The sequence below is a fragment of the Onychomys torridus genome, chromosome 1 (genome assembly GCF_903995425.1).
Source record: "Onychomys torridus chromosome 1, mOncTor1.1, whole genome shotgun sequence".
Taxonomy (NCBI): Eukaryota; Metazoa; Chordata; class Mammalia; order Rodentia; family Cricetidae; genus Onychomys; species Onychomys torridus.
In genome coordinates, this window is record NC_050443.1 from 59735792 (window position 1) to 59752586 (window position 16795).

The following is a 16795-nucleotide window of genomic DNA, read 5'->3' on the forward strand; positions in this document are numbered from 1 at the left end:
TTAAACAAATCAACATAAAAGAATGCAGCACATCTTTGCATGTTAAACACATGTTCCAGGGCATAAACAAATGCAACACATTTTAAAACAATATTCTACAACAATGTTTAAAAATGTTTCATATTTCTTTCCCTCTCTATGCTATTGTTACATTAAGACTCCAAAAGTTCAGAGTTTTAACATTAATTAACGGAGTTCTGATAAACTATTAATTCAGCCCTGGTAAGGTACTGCTGTTGTTATCAAAGTCACAAATTTTGAATTTCCTCTGGTTGTCTTCTAAATACAGACTTAAAAATGCTTCTCAGGGGTTGGGGATTTAGCTCAGTGGTAGAGCGCTTGCCAAAGCGCAAGGCCCTGAGATTGGTCCTCAGCTCCGGAAAAAAAAAAAAAATACTTCTTGTTGTGCTGAAAACATCTCTGTCCAATCTATCTATGCAGCCCTCTAGACAGAGGAAAGAGCATTACTGCTTTTAGCCCAGAATAATTTCTTTGGGTCCCTAAACTTTTACTATAGCTCAAAGGTGTGTCTGTTTTTTCTACATCTACAATGTGGATTTCAGTACAGAATACAAACACTGGTAATGGTAATATACCTAAAACTTTTATCTCTTTCTATAAACTTAAAAAAAAATCCATGTAAAGCTTCAGGGAGTCGACTTAGGACCTCCCCAATGGAATCCAGATAAGTGTTCCTGAGGGTGGGTTGGGTCTCTCCCTCTTCCTCCTCTGGTCAGGTCAAATGGAATCCAGATAAGTGTTCCTGAGGATGGGGTGTATCTCTCTCTCTTCCTCCTCTGGTCAGGTCAAATGGAATCCAGATGAGTGTTCCTGAGGATGGGGTGTATCTCTCTCTCTTCCTCCTCTGGTCAGGTCAAATGGAATCCAGATAAGTGTTCCTGAGGATGGGGTGTATCTCTCTTTCTCCTGTGATCTTGGGACTCCCCTCACCCAACTACCAGGCCCATGGGCCTAAAAGTTTCTAATGTACACCCAAGATAAAAATTTTCCCCTAGGGGCTGGAGAGATGACTCTGGTTAAGAGCACTGACTTCCAGAGGACCTAGGTTCAATTCTCAGCACCCACATAGTAGCTCATAACTGCCTGTAATTCCAGTTCCAGGCACTTGTGGCAAAAAACACCAATACACATAGAATAAAAACAAATAATTAAAAAAAAAATCCCCTGGCTTGGGGATTTAGCTCAGTGGTAGAGCGCTTGTCTAGCAAGCACAAGGCCCTGGGTTCAATCCTCAGCTCAAAAAAAAAAATTTTTTTTTTCCCCTAAACTATTAACTTTACCTTTTCTCCCTAGCCTATCTGTCCCATCAAGTTTCAAGTCAACTTCAGACTGCTCCAAAACTGTCTACACCTCACCAGCACCAGGTGTTCCTTTGGAATCTGTATCCTAGACAGCTCCAAAGCAGCTAGCCCCAAGTGGTCCTGCATCCTAGACTGCTCCAAAGCAGCCTACAACTTCACTAACCCCAGGTGGTCCCTCAAAACCTGGGCAGCAAGCAAAACAGATGTCCCCCAGCCTGTACTCCGCTCTACCTGTCCTTTGCCCATCATTCCAGCCTTCCTGGACCCCCAATGATGCCCCAATTTCAGCCAGAAGTGGTTACAGAAGAGATTACTTAGCCCCTTATCATCAACAAAAGGCTGGAATGGTTGATCTCGAACCCAGAACAAGTCTCACTCAGTCCCTGTGGCTCCGCCCAGCAGTTCTCACCCTGCTCCCTATCTGAAACCTCTCCCTCCCAGGGGCTGGGCTTCCGCTTCCTTCCCCCAGGCTGATCCCTATATAACTCAGCCCTTTTGGTTAACTGGTCTCTCGGCCTGCCTGCTTCTCTTGATTGGTGGATCCTCTCTTGCTCTCCCTTCCCTCTCTCCTCTCCTGGTCTGGTTTAGTCGGTCAGCATGTTTGGCCTGGACTCTTCTGTCTGCCTGCTTTCTCCCTTATACCTATAACACTCCATACTCTAGAAGTAGTCATGTCCTCCTCCTTTAATTTCATTTTTTCATTCAATAGGGAACAATGTAGCCTGGGCTACATGAGACAGTCCTCCTCCTCCTCCTCTTCCTCCTCCTCCTCCTCCTCCTCCTTCTCTCTCTCTCTCTCTCTCTCTCTCTCTCTCTCTCTCGTTTTTTTGTCCCCCCCCCCCCCCCCCCGAGACGGGGTTTAGCTTTGGAGGCTGTCCTGGGACTCGCTTTGTAGACCAGGCTGGCCTCGAACTCACAGAGCTCTGCCTGCCTCTGCCTCCCGAGTGCTGGGATTAAAGGCGTGCGCCAGCCTGGTCTACAAAGCGAGTTCCAGGAAAGGTGCAAAGCTACACAGAGAAACCCTGTCTTGGACAACAAACAAACAAACAAAAACCGAAAAAGGAAACTGGAAAACAAACAGAGCTGAAGACTGAACACAGGGCCTGGTGCATGCTAGGCAACATTCTTCCACTGAGCTATATCCCACCTGTTTTTTGAGACAAGGTCTCACTGTGTAGGTAGTTGTGGCTTTCCTGGAACTTGCTATGTAGACAAGGCTGGCCTGGAACTCACAGAGACCTGCCTGCCTCGGCAAGTCAGAGTGGGCACAAGGGCACAAAGGCTGGGAGGGTGGGAAAGGAAAGAGGGTGAAGCTCAGGGTGAACATGGAGGCAGCTGAGACAGTCCCACCTGGGCCTGCTACCTGGTTTTGTGCCAGGAGGTATTTATCTCCAAGCAGCCTGTCTGTCTGTCTCTCTCTGTCTCTGGTCTCTCTAAGTATCCCTGACTGTCCTGGAACTAGCTGTGTAGACCAGGCTAGCCTCAAATTTACAGAGATCCACTTGTCTCTGCCTCCAGAGTAAGGCGAGCACCACCACACTCAGCTTCCTCCCTCCCTCCCTCCCTCTCTCCTCCCTCCCTCCCTCTCTCCTCCCTCCCTCCCTCTCTCCTCCCTCCCTCCTTCCTTTCTTCCTCCCTCCCTCCTCCCTCCCTCCCTCCCTCTCTCCTCCCTTCCATTCTTCCTTTTTGTTTTTTGTTTGTTTTTGTTTTTCAAGACAGGGTTTCTATGTAACAGCCCTGCTGTCCTCTTTGTAGCCCAGGCTGGCTTCTAACTCACAGAGATCCACCTGCCTCTGCTCCTGGAGTGCTGGGATTAAAGGCATGCACCACCATCTCTTGCCACCACCACCCCCTTTTTTTTAAAGTATGCTAATGTGGAATTGTTTATTGGTATGTAAAATTACCCATAAATTTTTTGCTTTGTTTTGATGTGAGACAAGGCACATTACAGTCTAGGCTAGTCCAACTTGTAACTCACGGCAATTCTCCTGCCTCAGCCTTCTGAGTACTGGACTGCATACATGAACCAGTAAGCCCGGCTTCACCATAGCAATTTTTTTTTTCCTTTTGAGACAAGCGTCACTCTGTAGCCTAGGCTAGCCTGAAACTTACTGAATAGCCCAAGTAGGCCTCAAACTGGTGGCAACCTTCCTGTCTCTGTTTCTTAATTGCTAGGATTACAGCTGTGAGCCACAGCGCCTGGCCCATAATGTTTTTAAATTAAAAATTCGAAGCTATAAAATAGCAGGCATATTATGATCCTATTTTTAATTTTTATATTATCTGTATGGGTGTTTTTGCTGGCATATATGTGTGTGCCTGGTGCCCATGGAGGCCAGAAAAGTGTTGGATCCTCTGGAACTGGAGTTACAGATGGTTGTGAGCCAATATGTGCATGCTGGGAATAGAATCTGAGTTATTAACCACTGAGCCATCTCTTTAGCTCCCTGCCCCCACTTTTTAAATAAAATGCTATATGTACAGATACATGTATCAAAATGTCAACGGAAGAATTATAGCCATTATTTTATTTATAACAGAAATATCTGAACTTTTATATAATAGCACTTATTTATTACTTCATGGTCTTAGAAGTTATTGGTAGGAATGGACACACACACACACACACACACACACACACACACACTAAAATAAAATAAAATAGAATGATTGGCATTTTTGAAAGTTATTAAGCAGACATTAAAATGTCTTTCCTATAATAAAACATCACTTACACTAGTTTTGGCATGAAGTCTTTAGCTGCAAAATAGTAGCTACAACATGTATTTTTGAATTCAAGTAAAAAATGTTAAATTTTTTTTAATGTAGATGCTATCTCTGATTAAAGAGGACCTCTAAGTCTTATTTTGAGATCTTCATTTTGGTCTAAATTTTGCCTCCTTAATTTTCTGGTTCTGTCCAAATATGACTTAACTATCCAAGCTAGAGAAGGAGAGGAGAGTTGGAGTCACAGCTTGGAGAAGACAATTTCCCCACGCCCCGGCTTGCATCCAGACCTGGCCAGAGCCCACGTTCTCCTGGGAGCCTCCTTTTGGCTGGAAGCACCTTCCTTCACACTTGCTCTTTTAGGTTTTCAGGGATCCCCACCAGTCCCCCCCCCAAAACCCCCAAGCCACCGCCCTGTGGCACTCCATGTCCATCTTGAATGCCTGCCCTCCCGTCCTTCTCTTCCTTCCCCCACCCCGTCCTCCCCTCTGCTCCTTTCTCAAACTTTCCACGTTCTGGGAATTATACTCGGGGCCTCAGGCATTCCAGGCAGGTCCTCTGCCACCGAGAAAATCAATCAGCACCATATTCTTGAAACTGCAATAAAAATATATATAAGGTAAAGTTTACACTTTTAATCATTTTAAGGGTATTTTTCACTTCAGTGACAATAACTACATTCACACTGTTGCACAACCACCAACCTCTGTCCATGTCCAGAACTGCTTTGGCCTTCCATATCATAGTTTTGTGTGTGTGTGTGTGTGTGCGCGTGCGTGTGCGTGTGTGTGTGTGTGTGTGTGTGTGTGTGTGTGTAGCACATAGTTTCTAAGATGAAACTGTGATATGGAATACTGAAGTAGTTAATGAGATGTATGAGATGGTGGTTGCCCAATGTGAATATATTAGTGTTTTGGGGTTCAAGCTGGTCTTGAACTCACTACATACCTAAGAATGGATTTGAACTCCTGTTTCTCCTGTCTCCACCATTACAGACTACACCTGTTTGTGGTGCTAGAGAGCCCATCAGAAGGGCTGGGGCAATTTGAACCCAACGCTTTCTTGTCAGCTAGATAAGTACTCTATAAACTGAGCTACACCCCCAGTTTGCCTTGTTTATGCTTTGGAAGAATGAGTTTAAAGGGGGATTTCCCAGCCCCTGCTCCCAAACAACCTTGCAGGGTGGGATTCAGGTTATGATGGCAATCAGGTCTTAGGGCCCTCCTGCTGCTTCGCCCTCCCTGGCTGGGCTCTGCTTAAGGGTGGGAAGGTGCAGAGATTTTCTCCTGAGAGGGAGGCATGGATTCCTAGGGAGTAAGGACCGCAACACCACACTAGGATGCCCCGGAGTTTACTCCGCCCTTCCCAGACTCTGGCCATAGCCCATTAGGGAAGGTTTCAATTTTGCCCATTTTCCAACTGTCTGAGGTATCCATTCTTTTCCATTCCTGACCCCAGGAGCCCATGCATTTCCTGATCCTTTATAACCCCCGCAAGTGTGTCAAGAGGAATTTACCCCTTCCCCTGGAGTAAAGTTGCCCTCTATTTGGAAGGACCAGGGGCTGACGAGAACCAGGGTGGGTGCCCTGCCGTGTGAACGGCTGCAGAGGGGTCTGGCCTCGTAAGAACTTTCAGCTCTGCTCAGGCATCCCATGTTGCCCATCTGCTCTGGCCCCTCTCACGGTGGGCTCCAGAAGGAGATGCCTCCCCAGGGCCCCTACCTTTAGCCCTTGAATCTCTACTTCTGTAAACAGACACAGTGTTCCAAGCCATGTCCTCAGTCACCTGATACGAGGGGTTTCCAGGCTCTGTGCGGTCCTGATAAGGCAGGACAGGGCCATGCCTCGCTGCCTCCAGTCACAGCTCGCTCCCTTGGCCAGGAAAGGGAGGGCCGGGCCCACAGGAGTCTGGGGCCACACCAGCCTGTAGACAGGTTTTGTCCAGTGAGCATTGCTGGAGTCTGAGGGGGTAGGATTGAGAAGAGGGCAAAGTCTCAGGCCTTTAGCTTGCAGGAATGTCCCCCATCCCACCTTCACCGCAATCTCTAAACCACACCCCCCTACACATACTCTGAAGTGGGAGTGCCTTCAATTAGCTATGAGACATTCAGCAAGGTACTTAATCTTTCTGAGGGATTTAAAAAATACTCTGAAGGTGTTTTTGGAGAATTAAATATGAGTGCTCTTGTCCTTGACGTCCTGCATTCGGAAGGTGTTCATCAAATGCAGTTTCTCAGCCAGCTGTGGTGGTGCACACCTCTGATCCCATCACTCAGGAGGCAGAACCAGGAGGATCTCTGAGTTCGAGGCCAGCCTGGTCTACAGCAGGGCTGTTACATAGAGAAACTCAGTCTCGAAAAACAAACAAAACAACAATAACAAAAAAGAAGTTCCATAATGGAGGGACACTCTCTTAAAAACAAACAAGCAGAACCCCCCCCCTAAAAAAAACAACAAACTAGAATGCTTTCTCTTTGCTTCCTGACCATGGCTCAGCTTAGGCCAGTGAGAAGTGGGATGGGAAAGCTGTTTTCTATTCATGCCCAGAAATACAGCCACAAACGATGGCTTGCCTGAGGCACTACAGAACCGAGCTGCTGGGCTGAGTGGGTCCTTGGACAAGTGGCTACCATAGACTTCCCAGAAGACCTCCCCTTTTCCAGGACCCACTATGACACATATTGTCTGTATCTGCCCAGTTGAACATCTCACACAGCGGACCTCCTCACACAGGAGACCTCAAAGCTCTCTGCTCAGCCAGAGTCCCCCATGACCCCAGCTGGGTGGCTTTTTCAGCAAAGGGGGGCATTTTCAACCGCGCCTCTTTCATATAGAAACAAGTTTCAGAATGAGAGATAATGTTCTATTCAGAGGCAATGTCCCCAATCCCACTGGGTTGGAATCTCTGGATTATCATCTAAAGTCCCCAAGGATCTCTAACATGTAGCCAGGGTTAAGAACTATTGCTCTAATCCAACATCCTCTTTTTAATTTTAATTTTCAGTTTTAGTTTTCACGTTTATGTGTGGATTCGTGCATATGAGTGCAGTGCACGCAAAGACCAGAAGGGGGCGTTGGATCTCTTGGGGCTGAAGTCACAGGCATTGTAAACGACTTGATGTGGGTGCTGGGAACAGAACCTTCTGTACATTCTCGGCTGAACCATCTCTCCAGCCCCTCCAACCTCGAGACTGAGTGCTTAGAAAGGACCTGGGTTTAGTTAAACAATCTGATGGTGCCACTTTTAAATTCTTAAGTTTTATTGTATTTTTATTATTATTATTATTATTATTATTATTGAGGTTTTGAGACAGGGTCTCACTCTGTAGCCTGAGCTGGCATCAATTCCTGCTTTTGCCTTCCATGTGCTGGGATTCTAGGTGTGAACCATGATGCCTAGTGAAGGAGACATCCACCCCATAAATGGTGGGGACTTCTTCCCAGACCCCAGATTAGGCTCAAGCCACACCAAACACCTGTTTTCACCGAGATCCTTCATTAAACAGGAAAGAAAAGGCAAGGTGGCTGCTTTCTGACTCAGAAACAGCAGCAAATGACCATCGGGCATAATTTTTAAGAGGAGAAAAGGGGAGGTCTGTGTTAGAATGGGCCAGGTAAGAGAGAGAGGGGATGAGGGAGAAGGGGAAGGGGACCAGGGAAAGGGCCCAGGGCTATCTGTCCTGGAGGGACAAAGGTCTGCCTCTGGATAGAGGAGACAGGCATAGCACATAGGCAGATGGCAGTTTATAAGTAAAGGAGGAAACCCTGTGTTAGGATGAGGTGTTTAATTTTAATTGGGCGTGTTAATTAGGTGAGCCATAGGGGTTTTCTGACCGCTGTATTTTGGTGGTCAACCTCAGGAGAGTGGCCAAATAAGGAAACAGACCTTGGTGGCTAGCTTTAGGAATGTAATCTAATGGTTTTTAACAAGGCAGAGGGAATGAGAAGGGCAAGGTCTGCCAGAACCATGCCCGCCACAGTCAAGCTGGCCAGAGTCCCTTCACCTAGTGTCTGAGGGTCTGTCTGTCTATCTATCTATCTATTTTGGCTTTTGCTTTTTTTTGAGACAGGGTTTCTCTGTGTAGTCCTGGAATTCACTCTGTAGATCAGGCTGGTCTTGAACTCTCTGCCTCCTGAGTGCTGGGATTAAAGACATGTATGTGTCTCCACCACCTGGCTTTTAGTTCGGTTTGTTTGTTTGTTTGTTTGTTTGTTTTCTGAGACAGAGTTTCTCTGTGTAGCTTTGCGCCTTTCCTGGAACTCACTCTGTAGCCCAGGCTGGCCTCGAACTCACAGAGATCAGCCTGCCTCTGCCTCCCGTATGCTGGGATTACAGGCGTAGTTCGGGTTTTATTGCTGTGAAGAGATGCCATTATCACAGCAATTCTTTTTTTTTAGCTGAGGACCGAACCCAGGGCCTTGCGCTTGCTAGGCAAGTGCTCTACCACTGAGCTAAATCCCCAAACTACCCCCTTCTTTTAAAAAAGACCTATTAATTAATTAATTTATTTATTTATTATGTACAGAAGAGGGCACCAGATCTCATTACAGATGGTTGTGAGCCACCATGTGGGTGCTGGGAATTGAACCCTGGTCCTGTGGAAGAGCAGTTAGTGCTCGGGGCTGGCTAACAGTTCAGAGGTCTAGTCCATTGTGTCACAGTGGGAAGCATGGCGGCACTCAGACAGACATGGTGCTGGAGGAGCGGAGAGTTCTACATCTGGATCCACAGGCAGCAAGAAGAGAGTGCCACATTAGACCTGGCTTGAGCATCTGAGACCCCAAAGCCCCACCCCAGTGATGCAGTACCTCCAACAAAGCCACAGCTACTCCAACAAGGCCACACCTTCTAATAGTGCCAATCCTTATGGACCTATGGGGCCATTTTTATTCAAACGACCACACCTAGCTTAAAATAATTTTTGTTTTTATCGTTTTAAAATTGCTCTTACATTTATTTTGCATATGTGGGTTTGTGCATTTGTGTGTACCATGATTCATGTATGGCAGTCAGAGGTTGACTTTTGGGAGCTGGTTCTCTCCTTCTATGATGCCCAGATCGCAGGGATCCCCAAAAGACCACCACGGAGACCGAATCCTGCATGTAAAAGCAAAGAGCCTTTATTTTCAAGCTCCAGGGCTTGGGCTCTCTGTCTGTCTGTCCCAGTGGTGAGAGCAGAGAGCCTTGAGCTCAGGTAGGGTGGGGTTTTTATCATAGCAGAAGTTGAGGTGAGGGATTTCCAGCATTCAGGACCCTGATTGGCTGACATCTGTCTAGGGGTATAGGGAATGTTAGGAATACCAGGTATTTCCCCTTCCCAGGGTGGGGTCAGCTTATGGCTTCTCCTGGATCTGGGTGTTGCCTGCCAGTAAGCCTGTCACTGAAGCTGTGTCTGCTCCCCTAAACCTATCATAGCAGCTGTGTGGCCAAGCTGTTTTGGGGCCCTTCCACACTCCCCCCTTCACAAGTACCAATGATAGGATTCAATCATGAGTCCCTCCTGTCCAGAACTCACACTCTGTAGACAAGGCTGACCTCAAACTCACAGATGTGTGCCACCACCTCTGGCTTGAATTCTTAATTAAAAAAAAATTTTAGAAGCCAGGTGGGTGGTGCACACCTTTGATCCTAGCACTGGGGAGGCAGAGAAGGTGGATCTCTGTGAGTTTGAGGCCAGCCTGGTCTACAGAGTGAGTTCTAGGATATCCAAGGCTACACAGAGAAACCCTGTCTGGAAAACAAAAACAAAAACAAAAACAATTTAGACTCATTTTATTTTTATGTGTACGAATACTTTGCTTGCAAGTGTGTATTTGTCTGTGGAGGTTGTTAGTTATATTGGTGCTCTTACCCCGAGAGGAACACGTCCCGAACACGACAAGACCACAGAAGAGTTTTTATTAAAAGAGGATAGAGAATGTGACAGGCCTGTGTGAAACACACGTGGTTAAGGAGACAAGAAGAGGAAGAGAGAAGAGAGGAGAGAGAGAGAGAGAAGGACCTGTGCAAAATGGCGCTGGCCTTTTAAAGAGTGGGTTGCGCATGCGTACAGGACTGGATGTGGCTACTCCATGCATGCGCATAGATTACAAATGGAGTCCTAGTCACGCGAGATGTTCTGACCTTGAGATGGCTATTTTGAACTGGAAATAACTAGGCGGTCCGCCGGGCAAGCCCAACCGTGTGGACATGTTGTGATTTCCTATCAGAGGTTAGAAGAGGGCATCAAATCTCTTGGAACTGGAGTTATGGTTTGAACCACCATGGTGCTGGGAACCAAGCCTGGGTCCTCTGCAAGAGCAAAAAGTACTCAACCACTAAGCCACCTTTCACTCAACTGAAAATAAATTTTTATTAATTTCTATACATGTGGGTGTTTTCCGGTGTGTAAGTCTGTGCACCACATGTGTGCAGGTGCCCGAGGAGGCCAGAACAGAGCATCAGGTCCCCTGGAACTGGAGTTACAATTGTGAGCTGCTTGGAGTCAAACCTGTGTCCTTTGGAAGATCAGCAAATACTCTTAATTGCTAAACCCCTTCACGGCCCCTCCCCCATTTAAAAAAAGATGAGGGTTGGTACTTTATTTTGCATAGGTGTCTGCAAGTTACACAGTCCTGGCCCCTGACTACCCAGCTCTCAAAGGCAGAGTGAATAATGCTCCTGTCAAGGAAAGGTGGAGACAGGCATATGTCACAGGCTTGCTGGGTGTACAGTCAGGAGGGACGAGGCACAACTTCCCTGCTGCCAGCCTCGGGAGCACTGAACGCCCACTCAAGGCTGGCTGGGTGACGGTGGGAAGGAGAGTAGAGAGGAGATTGTCCACAACTTTTGAGGGAAGCAGTGAGGACTTTGGTAGACTAGGCTCAGGCCTGGGTCTCTCTTGCTAGCTGTGAGAATGAATCCGAGACTCAGTTCCCTCACGTGTAGGAGGAGGAAAGTAACACCTGCCTTGCAGAATCACCGTAAGGTGTGCCCATCTTCCCGACTGTCCCACTAGGTGCTCAGAATACTTGATTTCTATTTATGGGGAAGAGAAGGAAGCAGCTTTCTCCAAAAGGACTCACGTGTCCCAGGTGCAGCCTTTCAGTCACCTGAGGTCTTTTGGGGGTGTTGGGGTGGGGGTACCTCAATAGCTTCTGATTTCTGCTTTTCGTAGGCAAATAACGGACAAGCAATTCTGCGCGAAATGTAAGTCAGAGCCCTTGCTGGAGGGCTGCCGTCGCCCCCTGGTGGTACTCTATGGTATCGGCCTGCATTTCTAACCGGAGAAATAAATTCTTGGTACTATTTTAAGGTAATTTACTGAATATGCATTTGGCTAGGTACTAAGGCCACAAAGAGAAAGACGCTGCTTGTTACGGTTTGATAAGGAAGTGTCCACCACAGGCTCACGTGTTTGAACACTCAGAGTTCAGTGGTGGCTTCTTTTTTTTTTTTTTTGGAGATTGTGGAACAAGGTAGGTCACTAGGGGTGACCTACCTAAGCACTGTTTTCTGATTCAATGAGATGTGAGCTTCATCTCAGCTTCTGCTGCCAGGCAGAGCTGCCCCAGCCTCTAAGGCCTCCCCACTGTGACGGTGGCGTGTGGGCAGTTGTATGGAGGTCAGAGAAAAATTTGGGGAGTTGGCTCTCCCATCCCACCTCGTTGAGGCAGGGTCTCTCTTGTCTCTACCATGCTGTGCAGCCCTTGCAGCTTCCAGGGGATTTTCCTGTCACTGCCCTCCCAGTGCTGGGACTGCTGAGAGCCGCTGCGTCTGGCTCTTTGTGGGTTCTGAGGATTGAACTCTGGTCATTATATACTCACTGAGCCATTTCCCTGGGTCAGAATAATAAATTTATTTTCAGTCTACCATCCTTTAAAAAATTTATGTAGCCGGGCGATGGTGGTGCACGCCTGTAATCCCAGCACTCGGGAGGCAGAGGCAGGTGGATCTCTGTGAGTTCGAGGCCAGCCTGGTCTACAGAGCTAGTCCAGGACAGCCTCCAAAGCTACAGAGAAACCCTGTCTCGCAAAACCAAAAAATAAAAATAAAATAAAAAAATGTATGTAGCTATTTTGTGTGTATGAGTGTTTGGCCTGCATGTATGTCTGTGTACCTCATGCATGCCTGGTGCCGGAGGAGGTGGGGAGCCCCATGTGGATGCTGGGAATCGAACCTGGGTCCATCCGAAGAACAAGTGCTCTTAACCACAGCACCTACTCTCTAGTCCTGACTTTATTGTTCCTAATGTTGTTCTGAAATTCAAATTTGCCCCAAACCATTGCTGCAACAGTGGTGTGCTGTACTAGACTAGCCCTGTTCACCCCCGAGCTCGAGAAAAACTCAGTTGTCCACACCCACTGCTGACGGAAGGGTCAGTCTAGGTTCTGACACTGAGGCATGGATATCTACATGTCTCCATATCTCACCTGGATCTTCTGAAGTTGCCCAAGGGAGCTCTTGACAGCTTAGCTTTGCCTGACTGAAGCTGAAGCTTTGTAACTTCATTGTAGGCCCCTGTTATCATCGATTTTTAATTTACCTTGAAAGGAGGCCAACTGAGGATTCATTTTCCTGGCCATCAAAGCCAGCAAGTCTGAGTTAGCCACGGTGATTGTGCAGCCAGCCTTCTTTCTGAATTGGGAAGCACCTAAGTTACCATTCTTTACACCCACAACTCAGGTGGCACTTACATCCCCCACCCCAGTATGCCGCCCCCCCCTGGTGCTGAGACACCTTGGTAAGCTCATCTAGCCTAGGGCTTTTGATGGCAGCTAGGTACTCAGCATTTCAAGTTACCCCTTTGCCCCAACTTTTCCCCACTGTTCTATGCTCCACATCTAACAGCACACCTGAAACTTCCCCACTTGGGGATTACCCTAGCTTCCTTTCTGTTGATGTGATTAAAATATCTCAACAAAAATCAAGGTAGGGGGTGAAAAGATTTATTCTTAGGTCACAATTCCAGGTGGAGACATCAAGGCAGCAGAAACTTAAAGCGGCCAGAACACAGTCAAGAGCGGAGAGAAATGAATTCATGCATGCAATTTCTCACTCATAAAGGTCAAGCCCCTCTGCCTAGGAGTGGTGCTACCCACCATGGCCTGGGGCTTCCCACAGAGATTGGCCCACAGGCCAGTCCAATGTAGACAATCCTTCATCGAGACCCTTCCCAGGTGATTTTAGGTTACATCAAGTTGACAAAGTCAATCATCACAGGGGTCCGGCTGGCATCCTAATCATCACTTTGCCTAACTAGAACCTGATCTTCTGCTGCTCCCTCACTTCCTCACTTCCTCACTCCCTCACTCCCTCACCTCCTCACTCCCTCACTTCCTCACTCCCTCACCTCCTCACCCCCCCACTCCCTCACTCCCTCACTTCCTCACTTCCTCACTCCCTCATTTCCTCACTCCCTCACCTCCTCACCCCCTCACTCCCTCACTCCCTCACCCCCTCACTTCCTCACTCCCTCACCCCCTCACTTCCTCACCTCCTCACTCCCTCACCCCCTCACTCCCTCACTCCCTCACTCCCTCACCCCCTCACTTCCTCACTCCCTCACCCCCTCACTTCCTCACCTCCTCACTCCCTCACCCCCTCACTCCTTCACTCCCTCACTTCCTCACTCCCTCACCCCCTCACTCCTTCACTCCCTCACTTCCTCACTCCCTCACTTCCTCACCCCCTCACTTCCTCACTCCCTCACTGCCTCACCTCTCACTCCCTCACCCCTCACTCCCTCACCCCCTCACTCCCTCACCCCTCACTCCCTCATCCCTCACTCCCTCACTTCCTCACTCCCTCACTGCCTCACTCCCTCACCCCTCACTCCCTCACTCCCTCACCCCTCACTCCCTCATCCCTCACTCCCTCACTGCCTCACCCCCTCACTCCCTCACCCCCTCACTCCCTCACTTCCTCACTCCCTCACTTCCTCACTCCCTCACTGCCTCACTCCCTCACCCCTCACTCCCTCACCCCCTCACTCCCTCACCCCTCACTCCCTCATCCCTCACTCCCTCACTGCCTCACCCCCTCACTCCCTCACCCCCTCACTCCCTCACTTCCTCACTGCCTCACCTCTCACTCCCTCACCCCCTCACTCCCTCACTCCCTCACTTCCTCACTCCCTCACTTCCTCACTTCCTCACTCCCTCACTTCCTCACTTCCTCACCCCCTCACTTCCTCACTCCCTCACTCCCTCACTTCCTCAACCTAGAAGTTATTATTATATCCTGCAATCTGTCAATATATCCTTAACATAGTCACGGTCCACCATCCCCACCGCAGGAACCCTGGTCCAAAGCCACTGCCATAAAGTGGAGACCAGCAGTCTCCACACTGATTTGATGTTTTCCCTTAAGAACACAGAATTACATTAGAGGGGCTGGAGAGGTGGCTCAGTGGTTAAGAGCACTTGCTGTTCTCCAGAGGACCCGAGTTCAATTCCCAGCAGCCACGTCAGACAGCTCACAAGGTGGGGGGGGGGGACCTGAAGCCTCTAGAGTCCATGGGCACATACACTCATGTGAACTTACTCATATGCAGACACACATACCTACTCATAATTACACATAACAAAAATAAATCTATAAAATACATATAGAGGGCTGGAGAAATGGCTCAGCAGTTAGAGCACTGGCTGCTCTTTCGGAGGTCCTGAGTTCAATTCCCAGCAACCACGTGGCTCACAACTATCTATAATGGGATCTCATGCCCCTTTCCTGGCATTCAGGCATACATGCAGACTCATATCTTAAAAAAAAAAAAAAAAAAAATACCCGGGGCTGGGGATTTAGCTCAGTGGTAGAGCTAGGCAAGCGCTAGGCCCTGGGTTCAGTCCTCAGCTCCAGCAAAAACAAAAACAACCCACACATATAGAAAAGTATTGAGTCCTGTATGAATATGCTGCTGTGGTCCTGCCGCAGCCTGGATTCAGGTCCTGAGACTAGGCAGGCACGTTGGCATGAAGAGATGACCTGTCCGACCACCAGATTAGTGTCACACAAGTGGCCAGCCCTGAATAGCTCCAGCCATTGTCATTTATACCCCAGAAACAAGCGTGTTTTTCCACTTGAACAACAACAACAACAAAAAATCCCCCATTCTCCAATGTTAGCCTCTGGCAAAAACAATCATGTCAAATATGTTTTTTCCCCCAATTTTTACATCAAAGTATCTTTAAACCAAAAACAATACATCATTTTGCTAGCTTGGTCAAATATTGAGCTAGGTACATCCTTTCTTTACAAAACTAAAGGTGATTGACACAGGCACACATTTTCAGGAACAACAAGCCCGCTCAAAACATATTTGCAGAAATAGGGGTGATATGCCTCCAATTCTGTCAGCACTGAATCAGAACAGGGGTCTGAAGTGACAGCTGGCTTCCCCAGACAAGAAACCTGAGAAGCATCAGCTCCCAAAGAATTTTAGGGAAAAATAGTTGAGAAAAAAAATGGGGTTTCCAGGAATGATCCCATCTGTCCCATGTGTGACTGGCAAAATGACACTAAAATCGCCAAGAGAATCATCGATATTATGAGAGGGAAGACAGCATGCAGGCCAAGGGGTGCCAGCAGACTCTGTGCTGTCCTGAAGTCCACTGGTCCTTGCTGAGTGAGACTGTCCCCGTGGGCCTTTGCCTCATCTGGAGACCCGTTGGACAAGCACTCACACACTGGTCAAAACTAGGCCACACAGTTCCCAACGATATTTAATCAGCAAATTATGTATAGATACTTTAAACAATATTTATGTGTATGAGTGTTTTCCAAACATGTATGTATGCACATCACGTGCATGCCTGGTACCCAAGGCAATCAGAAAAGGGCATCAGACTTCCTGGAACTGTAGTTATGGCCGGTTGTGAGCCACCAATGGGTATTGGGAATGAACCTCTGCAAGAGTAACAACTGATCTTCACTACGGTTGCTCCAGCCCCACCACCAACCTTTTTGAGTATGGGTCTCACTATGTAGTCCTGGCTGGCCTGGAACTCACTATGTAGACCTAGTTAGCTTTGAACTCAGACATCTGCCTGTCTCTGCCTCTTGAGTGCTGGAATTAAAGGCATAGTGCAACCATGCCCAGCTCTTTTCTATTAATACTTACATGTACAATAAAATATAAAACAAACTTTAAAACAATGATATAAACAAGTAGTAAGAAGTTTTTACATGCCTAACTAATTTTAAGAATCATACTTTTTTTTTTTTTTAAGTTTTTCTCTATATAACAGCTCTGGCTGTCCTGGAACTCCTCTGCCTCTGCCTCCCCAGTGCTGGGATTAAAGGCATGTACCATTACCGCCAGGCTTTAATCATTTTTTAGACACAGTTTTGCAACATAGCATATCAAGAACTCTGGATCCTCGTGTCTCAGACTCACTCCTAAATGCTTCAGTTATAAGAACACGACAATATACCAGCTTTCATATTATCACTTAAGCTAATATTTCAAAGCACAATAAACGTTTATGTTAAGGTCCATGGTTCTTTATCCTCATGAAGAAAAAATCTGTTTCTAATACCCTTCACCTGGCATAGGGGTATACACTGTAATCCCAATACTTTGAAGTTTGAGGCAGAAGGATCCAGGCCAATCTGAGATTTTATATATATATCAAGGTTTGTTATTAAAAACAGAACAATGATAACAAAAATCTAATAGTCTCATTAATCCCAAATTTTTCTGGACAACTTAAGTGTAAGATTTGATCAAATTGTCTTTTTTTTTTCCCAAAAAATATGGCTGACAA